We start from the raw sequence: 17,603 nt of genomic DNA on the forward strand, positions 1-17,603 counted from the left end.
ACTGCTAGAAAACTGGAACAGAAGCTACCTCTTCCTGGAGAAAGGAAGACCCTCCACTGGTCAATGAGGATTGTGTTAGAGCAATCTGGGCAAATTGAACATGCACAAATCCATGGGCCTCAATAGGATGCACTGACGAGTGCTGAGAGAGCTGGCCGATTATTGTTGCTCTACCACTCTCCATTTTTGAACGATCATGGCAAACAGGAGAGGTGCCTGAGGACTGGAGGAAAGCCAGTGTCACTCCAGTCTTCAAAAAGGGCAAGAAGGATGATCCAGGAAACTACAGACCAGTCAGCCTCACCTCCATCCCTGGAAAGATGATGGAACATGAAGGTCATCTCTAACCACACGGAAGAAGAGAAGGTTATCAGGAGTAGTCAGAATGGATTCATCACAGGGAAATTATGTTTGACTCATCTGATAGCAAGACTTTTGACACTATGTCCCATAACATCCTCATGAGCAAGCCCAGGAAGTGGGGTGGAAGAGTGGACAGTGAGATGGATTAAGAACTGGCTAAACAACAGAGCCCAGAGGGTGGTGATCAATGGTGCAGAGTCCAGCTGGAGACCCGTAACAAGCGGAGTTCCCCAGGCGTCAGTATTGGCTCCAGTCCTGTTCAACATCTTCATTGATGACCTGGATGAGGGGACAGTGTGTGCTCAGCAAGTTTGCTGATGATACAAAACTGGGAGGATAGGCTGATTCACCAGACGGCTGTATGGCCATTCAGTGAAACCTAGACAGGCTGGCCAAAGATGAACCTAATGAAGTTCAACAAGAGTAAGTATAGAATCATGTACCTGGGAAGGAACAACACCACGCAACAGTACAGATTAGGATTTGACCTGCTAGAAAGCAGCTTTGTAGAGAAGGACCTTGGAGTCCTGGTAGGTAGCAAATTATCCATCAGCCAGCATGTGCCCTTGTTGCCAGGAAGGCAAAGGCTTGCATAAGAAGTGTTACCAGATCATCCTCTGCCTCTACTCTGCTCTGGAGAGGCCACATCTGGAACACGGTGTCCAGTTCTAGGCTCCCCAGTTTAAGAGGGACAGGGATACACTGGAGAGACTCCAACAGAGGGCTATAAGGATGATTAAGGACTAGAACATCTCTCTTACAAGGAAAGGCTGAGAGAGCTGGGGCTGTTCAGTTTGAAGAAGAAAAGACTGAGAAGGGATCTTATTGATGGGTGGGTGTCAAGAAGAAGGGGCCAATCTCTTTTCAGGTGGAAAACAATAAGTTCCACCTCAGTGTGTGGAAAAACTTCTTAACTTTGAGGATGACAGAGCACTGGAACAGGCTGTCCAGAGAGGTTGTGGAATCTCCTTCTCTGGAGACTTTTAAGACATGTCTGGACATATTTCTTTATGACCTGCCTTAGGTGATTGTAGGAGGGCACTCCATCTCTCAATATACCTGCCTCAGTTCCCTTTTATGATTCAGCTGCTTTTTGTCTCTCATTTTGCACGTCTTGGCCTGTAGTAAAGGTTCCCATGAGACGGAAAAAGGCCTAGCAGACTCTGTGCTGGTAACAACCTTGAAAGGTATAAATAGAGGGCCAAGTGGATGTGTGTAACACCAGCTGCTCTCCAGTATGGAAGAACATGGAGCTCAGCCCAGCCACACCTAGGCCCAAAACATACTGCATCCAGTTCTGGGCTTCCCAGTTCAAGAGAGACAGGGAACTACTAGAGAGAGTCCAGTGGAGGGCAACAGTGGTGACTGAGGCATTTTAACATCTCTTTGATGAGGAAAGGCTTAGAGAGCTGGGACTCTTTAGTCTGGAGAAGAGAAGACTAAGGGGAGACCTTATTAATGCCTGTAAGTATCTCAAGGGTGGGTGCAAGGAAAATGGAGCCAGACTCTTTTCAGTAGTTCCAGTGACGGGATGAGGGGCAATGGGCATAAGCTGGAACATGGGAAGTTCCATTTAAATATGAGAAAAAATTTCTTCACTAATGAGGGCGACAGCACTGGAACAGGCTGCCCACGGAGGTTGTGGAGTCTCCATCTCTGGCAATATTTAAGACCTGCCTGGATGCAGTCCTGAATAATGTGCTTTAGGAGATCCTGCTTTAGCGGGGGACTTGGACTAGATGATCTCTAGAGGTCCCTTCCAATTTTGATGGTTCTGTGATTCTGTGAAGTGACTGAGCAAAGCTCCATGCTACTTCATATATGTAGACTGCAACTAAAATGAAAGCCATAATATTTTCCTAACCATTCTTTTGGAAACCACTACTACATATATTGGTAAAACAGCACCTTTGTGCACTCTGAACCAGCACCCACTGTTGTAAGTTCTTTTCATTTTGTGGAACTGCTTCAAGTTGTTTCAAGTACTAACTAGGGTTGCAATAACATGTGGCGTAGCCAAGCCAACAGGCAATCATCCTAGTAAGGTCTGTTGAGTGGAGAGAAGAGAGATGGCAAGAGTTAGGTAAACCACAGAAATGGTAGAGAGAAAAAAAAAATAACAGTGGAGGAAAAAAAAAAACAAACATCAGTAAAAGAAAGAGAAGCATTTTGCAAATATCAACCAACAAAGCAAAACCAAAAAGAGAATCTACAGAAGAGTGATTTTTAAGATGAAAGAACCTGTAAAGCTTAACACGCTTCTCAAAGCTCATTTAAAAATAGCAGTTACACTACATCAGCTAGATATGCAGAAAACACTACCCTTCTACTGACAAATAATTTCTATCCCATCCAGAGGGACTCAGGCAATGACTGCTCCTCTCTTGAAGAGGCACGTACAAATGCAATTCTAGTAGCAAATAAACAAAGCCTACTGCACAACATTATCACCAAGACTTAATTATTTTGATCAGGGTTTTTTTCCTATGGAAGCAGCTTGTATGATCACCATTCATTTCCTCCCTCTCTCCTGTATCTTTTGATTAAGTGGTCCAACTTCAAGACATCTCTACAACAGTTAAAGCCCTTACAGATCCAATGAAAAATTAGTGCCTGTCCTGAGAAGGCAGCTCCAGAGAATCTTCACTGAGAAGTAGGAAGAAGCAGCAGCAATGTGCACAATTACAAACCAGTTATAACACAGTATCTCCCCTCAGGAGAGAGGCTGTGTAAGGCAAGATAAGGAGTTGATGATACTATACTGTTATTGTTCAGAACTCAGGATCATTTCTTTTCTTCCATAAATTAAAGCTTTAATTTCAGGTATTTGCAAGTGAATTTGCTAAACACAGTTAGATTGCCCACCTTAAAATAGCGTTAGGTGCAGTTTCAAAAAAAAAAACCCAGGAATTTACACAACGTAATTCTACAGCCAAAATGCATCCTTCCTGTTCATCATGTTTCATTGTACTTCGGGATGACAAGTAATAATGTTTGAGGTTACAGAAAGCAACTTAGGTCAAAACAGGGCTCTAACTATGGCAAAAGCTATTCAAATACTGCATATGGGTTTGAACTTAGTGAAACCAGAAGTCTAAAGAAGCTGTTACTGGATGGAGGTGGGAAGGGAAGGAGTAGAAGTTAGATCAGGAGGGCTCAGGTTCTAGGACAAGAAGTAGTTCTTATAGGTGCAGTGCCACTTTTCCATATTTTAGGGAAGCATATGCATGTGCGCACATGTGCAACCACACAAGTACTGACTTCCAGCATTGTAGATACCTGAGGTGCTCACCTACGGTACACTGTCACTTCACTTCCCTTCACAGAGTACCATTTAAGCATTCAGCTCCAATCCCAGCTATATTACAAACACTTCAGAAACAACACGAATAGTCAGAAGCGTATTTGCTACACTGATGCATTCATTTTGGACCAGCCTTCCCCTACATACAAATCAATTCACATCTGATAAAAGTTATGTAAATGCTTCTCAAACAAAACATACCTTCCAGAGACCAACAGCAAAACATCAGTGTCCATCTTTTAATGAAAGCTCAGGAACAACACCACCAGTACTAATATACAATTTTATTAAAAAGGATTTCTCCTCCATAAAATCTCAGTTTGTTTTAGTAAAAAATGGAAAGTTACTAACCAAATCATTAGCAATCATTTATTTCTTTATATGTCACAGAATAAATGTATTTTGTCTGTAAAACCTAGCCTGTGGTTGTTTCTGAGAGAAGAAACACAGCACTGTTTCCAGTTTTCCCATTAGTGACATCTATGTAATTCCACTGTTCAGTTGCAATCATTGGGTAAATTATTTTCAGTCTGAAGGAACACATTTTGGACTCCTTAACTGTTTGAGCTCTGCAGATCATGAAAAAGTGCTTCCTAATAGGCCTTAATATATTCCTTTTTTTAGCATTCATTTTTGATACCAAATATCCAGAATTTTTGTTTTAGTGTTTAGAGAGAATTATCACAGGAAAAATATTTTTAGAATCACTGGCAAAGGCAAGTTTGGTTTTGTGAAGAATTTCACCATACTCTTCATCTAGAATGTGTACTGCTTCTACAAAACTATTTAACAGAACTTGAGAGAACACCGCAAAGAAACAGAAAAGTGTATCCGTAGTGTTTCAAAGTGACAAAAATGCCATTGCAAAGTTATCCTGGGGAAAAATGTATTTGGAAAGCTGGAAATGCAAGGGTACTTAAGCTGCATGATAGATTTTGTCTGACTGCATGGCATGCTACTATGTTTAAGCCCATGTACAGACAAATGAGCTGTATCAATAAAAACATCAGAGTTAATCCTCAAAAGTTGAAGAGGTGGCACTTTGGGAAAAATCTATAGTCTCTTTTGTACCTCTTTCCTGAAAACACTGTTTATCATCTCTTCTTAGCGTTCATTACCAAGGTATTGAAGGTTTGTTATTTCTTCATTTTCACTACTGACAGAGTAAAATAGCATCTTTCAATCTTTCCAACACAAGATTTATTTGAATTTCAGTTGTCATTCCACCTTCTAGTTGATCAAACAGGAATTCAGTCACACTGTACCAGTTTCAAAGAACTGCTGAGTATGTCTGATAGCATACTTGAAGAGCAAGCTCCATAACTTTGCCCAGGACATTGCCTATATGGCAGGTATTTAAAATATTTCAGGGAGAAACTTACCCCTCCCCATATTTCTTCAACAGCTCTTTAGTTCATCACATTGAATGCTGCATCAATTTGAAATATGAAAATAGCCAAATGAGAGGTGGTTGCTTGGCTACTGCATGTTCAAACGGCAAAACGCCCTTGACAGATTTTCTAGATTGGATTTTGTTCCCTTAAAACAAGGCAGGCCTTCCTTATTTTATTATAGTTGTACTAAATCAGGTAGATTGTGATCCTGAAGTTTAAATAATCCAGGGCTGAGTAAAACACTAAATTCTTTATTTCAATACAGGTTATTACTTGCCAGATGGAAATTAAAATAAGAAAACACTGAACTAATGACATAGTGGTTTGTACTGGAGTTTGTGTTCTCACTCATATCAATCCAATTGGACTTCAAATGTATTCAAAGATGTAATTACACATTCAGAAAAGGCCTAAACAGCCAGAGAAAATATGAACATAGTGAACAGCTTCAGAAAAAGACTCTGGAGGACCTTTTGCAATTTATCACTTGACTTTCTGAATCTGAACTCTTCATGGCTTCAACTCTAATCTTTACCTTTGCTCATAGCAATGTATTTCCCTTCTCTTCATATTCCTCTAGAACATGTTTTTCTCCATGTATTTTACTTTATTAAGTAACAGATTGAAAAACAGAAAACAAGTAGGTCAGTATAAACATTCTCAAAAAAGTGACACCAGCCAGACATGCAGGAAACAATCTTACATCACCATTGTTTTGTTATTGGTCACAACTGAAAAAGACTCCAGAGGAACAGAAACTTCACTCTCATCTTCAGTATTCATTAAGAGAATGTAAATTATTTACTTTGGGTGAAGCAAAGCAATTCAAACCTGCAAAATTACAAATGCCTGACAATAATTCGCTTCCATCGAACAAAGTATCCCCCAATTAACATTCAATTATAACTCTTTCTGGAATTACAGTACATATTGCCTAGAGGATACTGAACTAGTCAAAACTGAAATAGGCATTTCAAACTAGCCTATCGGGTGCTTTCAAAGGAGTCATGTTCACAGCTTTTCTATATCAAAGTAGACTTCCTTGCTTGGACCTAATTTATCCAAAACATTATTTTCCATAGTAGATTTGACTCACAATAACTGCACAAGGAGGGTTTTCAAGATCTGTCATGTTTTATTCTGGGGGTTCCTTAGCTTTCATATTTTTTCTTTGTTAGTTGTTTTTGCTTTGTTTCTTTAAACTGGCCACTGCCCCAGGAAACTGTCATAATAGATACATCTTAGATTTTGTTCCCATTCTTGTCCTCATAAGTTTGAAAAAAGAATACCCCTAAGTACACTGGGCATGCAATCCACTGCTATACTTAAGAAATAAAAGGAGAAAGGGAAGCGCTTACACAAATGTATATAAACAAAACTCTAGCCAAGCTTCCCCACTCACTTTTCTGTATGTTTTCAGAACAACTGTTTCCACAAACCAGGTGTTTTAAAAATATACTATATCAAAGACAGAGGTTTCTTAAATTCAAGATGTTCCCATTAATTTATTTTCAAACAGGTAAACAAGAAACAGGGCTGAAGAGCAGGTGCAAGTTTTACTGCCTCATTTTTACAGTATCTGCTTGTTTTTTTCTTTAAAGTTGCCTTTCAACCTGAGCTAGAACCCCCAAACTAGATAACTGGGAATATTGCTACCTGAAACACATCCCTTCCTACCTTTTTTTTCTTCTTTTAAGACCTAGACCCAAGTTTGGACTGAGACTGTTACTGCCCATAAGTGCAGTTAAGATCTTTGTCTCTTCTCATCAATTGCATGGAAGCTACAGCTTATGGCTGAAAAGCACAGGTCAAGGCTAACAGAAGAGGAAGATGGAACATACAATGGCAGAAAAACCTTTTTTGTCCCAAGAGTTGGTCAAGCAGCATCACAAGCTGCAGGCTCTTGGTTTAGGGGTACAGGCATTGGAAGGGGGATTCTCCCATGCAGATGTTGCTCTGCTCTACCTGTTACCTTCACGGAGCACTCCCTAGCTGTTGCAAAGCCACAAATGCCCCAGCACTTCCCATTTCAGGCAGTGCTCTCAGCGAGAGATAGAGAAATGAGGTACACACAGGGAGTAAAGTGCCCAGTAACACAGAACATACATGGCAAAATCTGGCTATAAACAAGTCCAAAACTCAAACACAGACTCAGGATAGCATAACCAACTCTTACTTGGAAGACTTCAGAACCAAGAAAAAGATCAGAGTAGGCTGGAGAAGGAGCACATAGATAGACATAACATACTGCAGGGAAAAAAAAAAACCTCCATGAAACTGAACTAATACAAAACATTCAAACCAGACAGCATGTTTAATTTATTTATGTATTAAACAGGCATATTGTTTCTACTTTCATATTCTTAATGGCATTTTTCAATATAGGAGTGCTATTGACAGCATTTATCAATGACTGGATGCAAGGTAGGTAGCCTACTGGCAAGAAAACGTCTTAATAAAAAATTACTAGATTAAGGTCCAGTTAAGCATGATGAAAAAAAAAGTGAACTTAACTTCCTACACTTAAAAAGGTAGTAACAAATTAAAATCAATGTAGAGAAAAACATAATATGAATTTTAAAAGGACACCATTTAAAATGTAATACCATTTTAAATACCTATCACTAGTACTATAACTTACTTATGAACATAAGAAGTCAAGGCAATCTCAGTATTAATGCAGTAAACTGGATGACTGGCTATTTCAGTTAACTATACCTCTGCTTTTCTCTAGTGTAATGTAATTACCATGGGTAATTGAATTGCAGTAATACTTGCAAGATTTTATCTTCTCTCCATCCGTTAAAAATCAGCAAAAGCTGAGAAACCTCAAAGGAGTGCTAAAAAGCAAGAACTGCAACACCACTGAGAAGTGTTAAAATTGACATGTTTTATTCGATAACATAATTAGAATGCCAAACCATGCGCTTATAAAATGCCATTAACACAGCTTCAACATGTACACAAAAACTAGCCATTTAAGACAACCCCAAATATGAATGTCCTTTCAAAGTCACCTAGCTGAAGCCTTACAGCAACATACGAGAATAATATCTCTGAATTTTAAGCTCAAACTCTCATCATAATGTTCCCACAACACTTCCCAAAAATAAATACCTACTACTGTGACTTCAGAACATAGCAGTTATCTTAAGGACACTGAGCAGTAAGTACTGGTAAATACTGCCTTGCAACCATCAGTCCTTTAAACTACCTAATCCATTTAAACTCTGTTTATCATGTCTGTGCATGAACACAGAGCACCTGACCACTGCAAACCTGTACTTACTTTCAGAGACACAGTAAAGCCTCCACAATACAGTATAGCTGTAGGAAACAAAGAGAAGTGCAAGAATGCAAGGACGAGAATTTAATGCTACAGAAATGATGCTACATTCAGAAAGCAGCTTATTATCAGCTTCACCACCTTTCTAATGTTAGTCCCATCTTTGTAAGATGCTTCACAGCAGCAGTCCCACAAAGTTAGTTGCCTGTGGCATTAAACACACTGCACTTCAGGCTCGTGGCATATCAGAATGGACTTACAGCTTTGAACACATAGCAGCAGTGGAAGGATTCTCCTCCATGAGACAACCTTAAAAGCCTCTAGGCAATATAGGCTGTTTTTTGCTTGGGACAGAGTTTTGGCAAGTACTAGTTTTGGATAGAATTAGATTATTTATTCACAGTAGCTTGTACAGGGCTATCAAACAGATTCTTGTTACACAGCCTCAATTCTCATGCTGGAGATTAACACATAACATAAAACTACATGTTTTGCTTTGGAAAAGACCTTAACCTTCTTGAGCAATAGATCTCTGGCTACAGAGTAAAAGCCTAAGTAACAAGAACAGAAAACTGAGTATGCTCAGATAATCTCTACTGTAAAGAAACCAGGTTTTACTACACAAGTCATTCTAAAACCCCCAGATTCCACTAAGCAAACTGTTTCATTTTAGTAACAGCCTCAGTCCAAACTTTTAAAACTGTGATCTCTCTTCAGGAGGTAATTCCTTGCTCTTTTACCAGTTTCCTCCCATGGTCTCAGGCAGCAGAGTCCCAAAGAACGAGAAACTGTGTGTATCCCCTTGCAGCAAGTCTGGAAGGACTGTTCTCACTGTATTCTGTAGTGCCTTTTCTTAAAGATACTGCAGAAGCTGTTTATATATATATATATATATATCCAACACAAACCAACACATTCACTGTTCACTACAAGCTCCTCAGCCTGCCCCTCTCCTTCCTGGAACTATTTTCTAGACATTTCCCAACATCAAAATCTTGACATTGTGAGTTTAGGAATTAGCTTGTATTAATCCAAGACAAGCCTTATTTTGTTATTTTCCCCTTTCCTCCCCACATCAACTTAATTAACACAAATGCCCTGATATTCCTGTTGAACAACAACCCAAGCCTGATATCTTTCTGTATTTAACATCTTTTTGCCTATGAACCTAAAAAAACAGCTTGCAAAAGTGTTTTATGTTCAAGCCTGTTCCTCACTCACACAAAATACATACTGCTAAGGGGTAAACTCTTATGTTAATGTAAATAAAATTACATAATCATAGCATTTTCACCTTTGTATCTTTATGGACTCCTTTTACAGGACAGGGTTCTGCAGGAAACTCTCAAGCTTTGTCTAGCAGTGACCTAGGCATTTAGCAGAGAATTTGGTGGGTATGGCTTCAACTCAGTTAATTAAATGGATAATTTCTATGAAGCTAAAGTAAAAGCATTGTACAGTAAAAGCAAAACTTGTATACTGACTTGTACCAATGGTTTTCTCCAGTTGTCTCATCTCATCTCCTCCCAGAGAAGTACACAAGAATGTACAAGAAACCATATTCTCTGCCACTGCCATTTCATGAAGAAATAGACAAAAATACACATGGCTCTGACCCTTCTGTGTGTTCCAGTATACCTAACTATTCCACACCAAACACTTCACAGCCACCAATACTATTTTTTTCCTTTGAAAGCATAAACAATTGTGTAGGAAATGCCATGTCTGGACTTCAAACCAATCCATCCAACTCATCCAGGACACTAAACGTACATTAAGATCCCCAGTCTGAGATTAAACAACCTTTGATTTCTCTCTCCTATCATCTTCCAGGGTCCCCCAGATCCTTGAAACAAGTCTTCTATAAGTACACTATTTTCAACAGTCTTGAAACCTCAGTGTGTGTCCAGGAGTTTGTGGGGCACAGATTAAACCAAATACTGGCTGTCTCTTGTAGAACATGGGTAGTGACTAAAAACACTTATTTGGGAACACAGTGTAAAAGCTTTACTAATATTCCATTTCCTCCCCTGTAAAAAAAAATAAAAATCATTTAATAACTACAGGAGACAGCAGTTACTTATTATAAATTCCTAAACAAAACCTTTGTTTTATACTTCAATGCTTTGAACTAAGACAGGTTATTCACTTCATGTTGTCTGCTTGCAGGCGGGACAAAGAAGGATCTTTTCACCACACTTTTAAATGAGAATATCATAAAAGAAAATGTTGGAAGCAGTTACAGTTTGGCACCCATAAAACTACTGGCAAATAATCCAGATTAAGGGCTATGACCAGGAACTAAATTCATTCAGAGATTTTTGGCTATAATTCTTCCAGATAGTTTTGCACTTGTGAGCAACATGTAGATACAGAGTTACCAACACTTCTTTCTACCTCTCTGTGCTCAGCCTCTTTGTTTGCCTGTGATCATTCTTACCCTTGGAGAAGCCCTTGCTTTGTTAACTTCCCTCTGGATGTTACCAACATTGTCATATTTTGAACATGGGACACATGTTCAAGCTGATGTTCTCTATAAATGGGACTCATTTATACTCTTAGTCCCAGCAGCAGTTACTGGTTTCACTATAAAGCAAAAAGAGATACACAGTCTGTGCTTGCACTTTTATTTCCTATTCCTTCTCACCACCCCAAAAACCAAAATTCAGAAGAAAAGGATTCAAAATTTAGCTTATGCCTCTAAAGGGTTTTGGAAAAGGACTATAGAGAAAGCACATCCTTCTGCTGATGTCCACGTTGAGAAAATGAACATTACAGGGAAGCAGCATGATTTTTTTGGAAGCTACAGAAAAAAGCAACGGTGTCTTTGCCTCCAAAGTTTCACTCTGTAACACTGATTCTTCTGTCACATGGTTGGACTGTGGCTAAGCAACAAGACAGCAAGTAAAAAAAGAATCAAAGCCATCAAAGTTTAAATACTTTATGCGAAGAAGAAATGCCTCCGCTTCAACTGTAACAAGCAGTTCCCAAAGAAGCAGTTAGTTTGTCTAGATTATATACACGTGTGGGGCCTGTGTGCCTTGGGCATTTTCACCTGTTCCCAAGGCTCCTCCACAGCCATGTCTCCCAGCTTCTCACCCAGCAAGATAACCTGTCAGCCTCCCACACATCTGAGCAGGAGTGCTGATGTGTACTCAGGCTGATGGGTCAGGAAAAAGGCCAGTGAGAAAGGGCCGTATCAACCTCTATCAAACTCTGTTGTCTGTTCTTCACTGGTGGCATTAATTTGGGTCTGTCCTCCCCTCCACAAGCTACCAATATTCATAAAATACAGAAAAACTTAACATCATCAAGACTGATTTCTTGTCAAGTTTGGCTGCAACTGGCTGGGTTTCATGGGGATATGTAAAAATGAGGGAAAAGTCTTGGTCCTTAAGGAAAGCAGTAAGGTTTACATCCTTATTCTTGTCAGCCATGCTGGTTAAGATTCACTTATGATAGTTTAGAGTATAACCTAAATTTTCATTCACCTGTTCCCAGTGAATTCCATCTCCTACTTGTTTGCTCCTTGGTTACAGTAAGACACTTTGACAAAGCATTTGTATTCTGTTCAACTTGTGAATTATGCTGCTTTTTTCTTTCACATTCTGTAAAACACTCTTCCCACAAGAGCCCCTAATATGTACCATGTGTATCAGGATGAAATTCCCAGAGGCTAGCAGCTTATTCAACTTGTGAGAGTCTCCTTGGCACCTACACATTTTTCCTTGGTTGAGTCAGCTGTTGCAGTAAATTAAGTATTAAGAATACATTTAACCCCTTGGTTAGGGGCTAAAGTAGGGGGTTCAAGTTAGGACACAGCTAGAAAAAATGCCTCTGTAGAAAGGCACATGGGCATTGATTATTTTTGTTACTCAAATACCGTCCAAGTGAAAATTTTTGTCACTGGCTAACGGCTCAGACAGGTAAGTCTACAGCACCCTAAACACATAAGAGTAATGCAGTACCTAAAATACTTATTTTTGTGGGTTTGGGTCATGAGCAAACTATGAGCAGCTCTCTTTGCAGCTTGAGGACTTTCTGTGACAGTATTTGCTGCTCTCTGTACAGTACACACATAATTTCTCCTTATCTACAGATATCCCATTTACTTCAGACACAGTCCTATTTTATAGGATCCCAAGTACAACTTAGCCTCTGTCTCCATATATATACAGAAATTGTTCTGTAACTTACTCAAACTTTAATTTTGTTCTTCTGAACTGCTTGCTGAAAAAGCATGATTCTCTCTACCTACTTCATAGTATACTCAAGTCACCAAAATTAATGCCCAAGTTAAACAGCACAACTCTCCCTTTTCATAACAGCATTTATGAAAAACAGCTCTACAATAAAACAGCTGATGCACGTACTGAGAATCTTAACAGCGGGGAGAAACGTACAGAAAGATGGTGGACTATAAACTTAACAGTGAGAAGCAACTCTGCAAAACTTCGTATTGTTGTTGAACTCCTGCGGTATAAAAGACACCAGAAAGTGCTCCAAATGAAAAAAAGAAACAAAACAAACAAAAAAACCCCAGGCAAACAATCAAAACCCCACACAACAACAAAAAAAGGTTTGCAGTCAAAATTTCACCCTGAGGAAAACTCAGGAGCTGCAAAGAAACTTTAGATTTCCCTAAACTTTCATCCCATCAGTATGAATGAGCATTCCACTAGCATATTTTAGTGTTCTTAAGTAACTACAGTCCAGCCTTGCCATTTTCTCTTATATGAATTACCAATTTTTAACTTAATTAACTTAACTACTGTATCATAACTAGCACAGTGACTACTTTGTAAAATCCTATTTTGCTTAATGCATGCTAAGCACATGTTAGTACCCACAGTCCTTCAACTCACTGGAAAGAAAAAATACAAAGTGGCTTGCAGATCAGTGGAGAAGGATGTTATTTGTTTTAAAAAGATAAAAAGCTCTCCAATTTCAGAAAAAAAGTATACAGGAGCACAAATTTTTTAAAAAAGATACGAGAGCAATTTTTCAGCATAAGGATGACATTACTGTGGAATCTCATCACATTTACATTCAACTGAACAGGAAATGAGAGCCAATTTTAAACCACTCCTTGAAACAAATACAGTAATAACTTATTTTACCTCAAAATTTTTTTACCAAGGAAGCTGCTATTATTGGCACCAACCTAAACAGGATTTTGGAGGGGTGAAACTCTTGGTTCTAGGTCATCCACGAAATCAGTGGCAGAACCAAGTATAGATGCAAGGGCTGCTGACTACCACCAAAACTTGACTATATCCACAAAAAGGTTCCATTTTGTTAGATGTTACGAAGTTGAACCTGAACCTGGTCTCACAGTCAGCATTCCAAAAAGACAGACTAAAATCAATAAAACCAAACTGACATCTTTCTCACGCAGCTCCCCTAAGCTGCTTTGAGTATAACACACGTTCTAGGAAAAAATTACCTGGCATTTCCTACCCCTCTTTTCAAAGTGTGTTTAAAATTTTGAGCTACTACTTGGGGATTTATCACACAACCACATGTATACATTTTGTCAGTCTTAGCGTTATTGAGCAACAGTGACAAACAGCAATAATTTTGGACATATCAGATTTATGTAAGACAGTTTTCTCAACTAAAAGATAAAAAAACATATCCTCCCAGTAAGATAAGGCTTGTTTTTTTTGTTTTGCTTTGTTTTTAATAAAAAATGTTTAGGGGGAGTAATTTAAAAATAATCACAGTATGTTTAGACTGAGTTCTCTGAACACCCCACATTACTAATTACCTCATTACTAACACAACAAAAGACAATGAAGCATTAACTTTTAAAGGCAGAGCACTGCAAACCTGGCATGGGCTTAAAACACAAGACCTGCATTTATCACCACACAATTAGAAGACATGGAATGAGGTTATACAGAATAGAGCTATTATAGTTAGGTATTTTTATACACATATTACAAAGGGTTAAGTGATAGAGACAACTTGCTTTCACCAAAACACAACAGCAGTAGAGATTATTAACAACTTCATTTCTAAGTAAAATTTACTTGCAAGTTTCTCTAAAAATTTATTTGCTAAAAAAAATCATATGTGGTATAGTAGGTTTTCCAAAAAGGAAAGGTATTTTCACACCTTTGATGTGAGTCTTAAAGGGGAAGGAAGCAAGAATCCTAAGCAATGTCAACAGATGATTCAGTTATGCTCTTTTCTAGAAAATGCTTAACTAATAAACTGGAACTCAGCTCATGTAGAAGCAAAAGCTTGCTTCAAGTGTGTCAACTCCACTAAAATGAAATAGGCTATAGTACTGCTTGGCTACCATTGATAGGAGCTCAAGGGTTTTAAGGGAGAAAACAGGATTTTGCACATTTTACTTTGCCAAGGTGAATTGCGCATTTGCACAGCAATCCCAACTCTACTTTACACTGGTTCTTACTAACAGATGGTGAAGAGATGCGGAAGGAAATATTTATTGGGAAGCAGTCTGTAATCAGGATCTGCAAGCAGAAAGCTAATATGACTAAGTGAAAGTTGAAGTATCAGTTAATAATTTGTTATTAGGCTTGATTATTTTATAAAGAGAGTAGTCACTCATACTCCAGAAATCTTTCATTTCTACTTAAAGCAGTTGTTTTGTACCATTTGCAAAAGTACTGTTTTCAGTGTTTTATACTTTGAGAGAGTTAATGTGTATCAACAACACAATTATCTGTCACAAGGTCAGATCAGACAAGTAAGAAGTTTTACATTTTGCCATCAATATGTGCATCTTGCAGTCAAAATGCAGAACAGTAAGTAGGACAGTGTTAAGTGCTTTTAATAGCATGTACTACAAGGTGCTGAAAGTAGCACAACTGAGCAATGACCCTAAAAGCAAAGCACGGTCACAAACTGAAAAGTATCTCCTTTACAAAATGGACCACGCCCTTTCCTGCCTTATCTAACAGCTAGGATTATTGCTGCATTCATAATCTAGGTGATCACAACATACTTTCAGAAATTACCCGTTTTTCAATTAAGACATCAGCATTGCTAGAGGAATTGAACATGCTGCAGCAAGACACAGCAAGATCAACATATATGATGCTTTCTTCCCCTTAGCTCCAGCCTCAGTTCCAGCACCTTTCCTAAAAGCATATCACAGTGCTTGATATATGCCTGTACAGAAGGCAGAAAGAATAAGAAAATGGAACAAATTATTCACAGTTACATGACGAAAAAGCAACAGTGACAAAACCTTAAGAACCCTATTCCCTGCTCAGCTGAGCAGGGTGTGCTACACACTGGATGCTGAAATACCTAAGCAATGCTTTTGAAGTGCTGGTTTCTCCCAGCTTTTGACACTATTGCAGTCCACACAAACTGGTAACAAATTCAATGAAAAATACCCTTCTTCACTACTCACTACATAGCCAGTCTTACCCTCCTGCCCCTCATATTTCCTTCATGGGGTATACAGTCAACTATGAAAAGCTTACTAGCCCAGCTGTATGAATTATGCTATATTAAAACAAGCTAACAAAATAGAAAAACTTCTGTAAGGACAGCAATGAAGAGGTAGAACATAGTATATGCTTGGCTGTTCTCTGATTTGCATGCATATTCTCAGATGCCTAAATACACATTTATCATGGAAGAGGAGAACAACTTTGGCAAATAAATTACAATACAAATTTTTGGAGTAAAAGAAGTGCAGCGACCTCAAAATACAAGCTAAAGTTCTGTTTTTCATTCCAGCCATCAAGTGTAACTGTATACTTACTACACATGCTTTTTATTTCTCTGACCTGCAAACCATTCCTGTCAAATCCCCAAAGCAAGCATTCGGTCCAGGGACTACTACAAATACATATTACTCTATCTCCTCTCTCTGTAAATCAGTTTTGTTACAGTTTTTGGAGGATTTTCAGTCCTCTTAAAGCAACAATAAGGTTTTTCACCATGTCAGCTTATTATTCTAAATCCGTTACTGGCATTTAGTATGGCCATGTCGGCCTTTGTTATTGCAGTGGAACTGCTCTCTTCCAAAACTGGTACTTGGAAAAGCTTGTTCAGTGACATTTGGAAGAACAAGGCAGAAATAAGTGCTAGCATTGCATTTTGAATGGCACAAAGTGTGAGAACCTAACCAGACCTGTACAAGAGATGAGCAACTAGTTACGCTCCCCTAACTAGTCTTTGTTGCTACCCCTGACTCAAAGAAGAAAAACCACAACACAGAGCCAAACACACACAGAAACTCAGGCCCCAACTCCCTCTTTCCATGCACCAGGTTTCATATAGCAAGCCATTCAACCTTTGAGTGAGCTACTTAAAAGCATCTTGCATATCTCTCCTACCAATCGAACTCCAGTTAAGTCATGATGCTTTACAGTGGCAGTTCATGTCTTTGATTTCAGATTACCTCCTCTTCTCCATGACCTGTGTTACTTCTTTCACCTATTGAACAAAGATCTTGCTCTCTGGTTACTCAAGGTCCTTCTGCAATTTTTCTTTTAATAGCACTTTCACAGAACCTGTTTCAAAGATGATGTGTTTTCTACATTGCCCAACGGAAAAAAAGAGAACAGAAGCTCCTTTTAAAATGTGAATTTAAACAATTACAAGAAATACCTCTGTGGCAAGGGCAAAAAGCCTCTATTCTGTCGCTGTTAACAAATCAGCAGGCAGACTCCTCATACAAATACACTCCTACGAAAAGACAGTGGGAACAAATACCTGCTGTGTGAAGTTCCTTACCTCCAACTGAAATTGTAAATACTCTGCTTTTTACCTAAAGTAGCACTACTGGATTTTCAACTCCCTACACCCTCCCCTGGTTTACTTTCCTGGAGTGATCTAACATAGAAATGCCAGGATTTATTGTTTCAAAGCATCTGCTCTGTCTGATGTTCATCTTGATTTCTAAGGATTTTAATTTATTTTCAATTTACCAGGGTTTAAATAATTTTATTTATGCTTGTCCTACTCTACCCTACCAATGTTGTTGTTGCTGGTAAATTAAACTTATTTCTCATGACATTTTTTCAATCAATAAGAGAGACTACTGTCTAGCAAGTCTTCACAGAGCTCAGCAGACTGGTCAGCCAGCTCTTGCCTTCAATCTATAGTTTTTTTAGCAGTGATATCCCAGCAGCTTTTTTTTTTTTCCCCTCTTTCTTTTTACATTCTCCACCTATTACCTGTATTTATTACAGATCTGATCTGGCTAACAAAAACTGATGCATCAATCCAAGCAAAAGACACTGCTAAACGAAAAACTTTCCAA

At 38.7% G+C, this 17,603-nt stretch overlaps 1 protein-coding gene across 6 annotated transcripts in view; it reads right to left on the reverse strand.

Annotated features, from left to right (window-relative positions):
- MLLT3 (MLLT3 super elongation complex subunit) overlaps positions 1 to 17,603 on the reverse strand; it is a 162,248-nt gene that overhangs the window by 109,092 nt on the left and 35,553 nt on the right. The gene's annotated exons all lie outside the window — the stretch shown is intronic.

Source organism: Apus apus, chromosome Z (genome assembly GCF_020740795.1).
Source record: "Apus apus isolate bApuApu2 chromosome Z, bApuApu2.pri.cur, whole genome shotgun sequence".
Lineage (NCBI taxonomy): Eukaryota > Metazoa > Chordata > Aves > Apodiformes > Apodidae > Apus > Apus apus.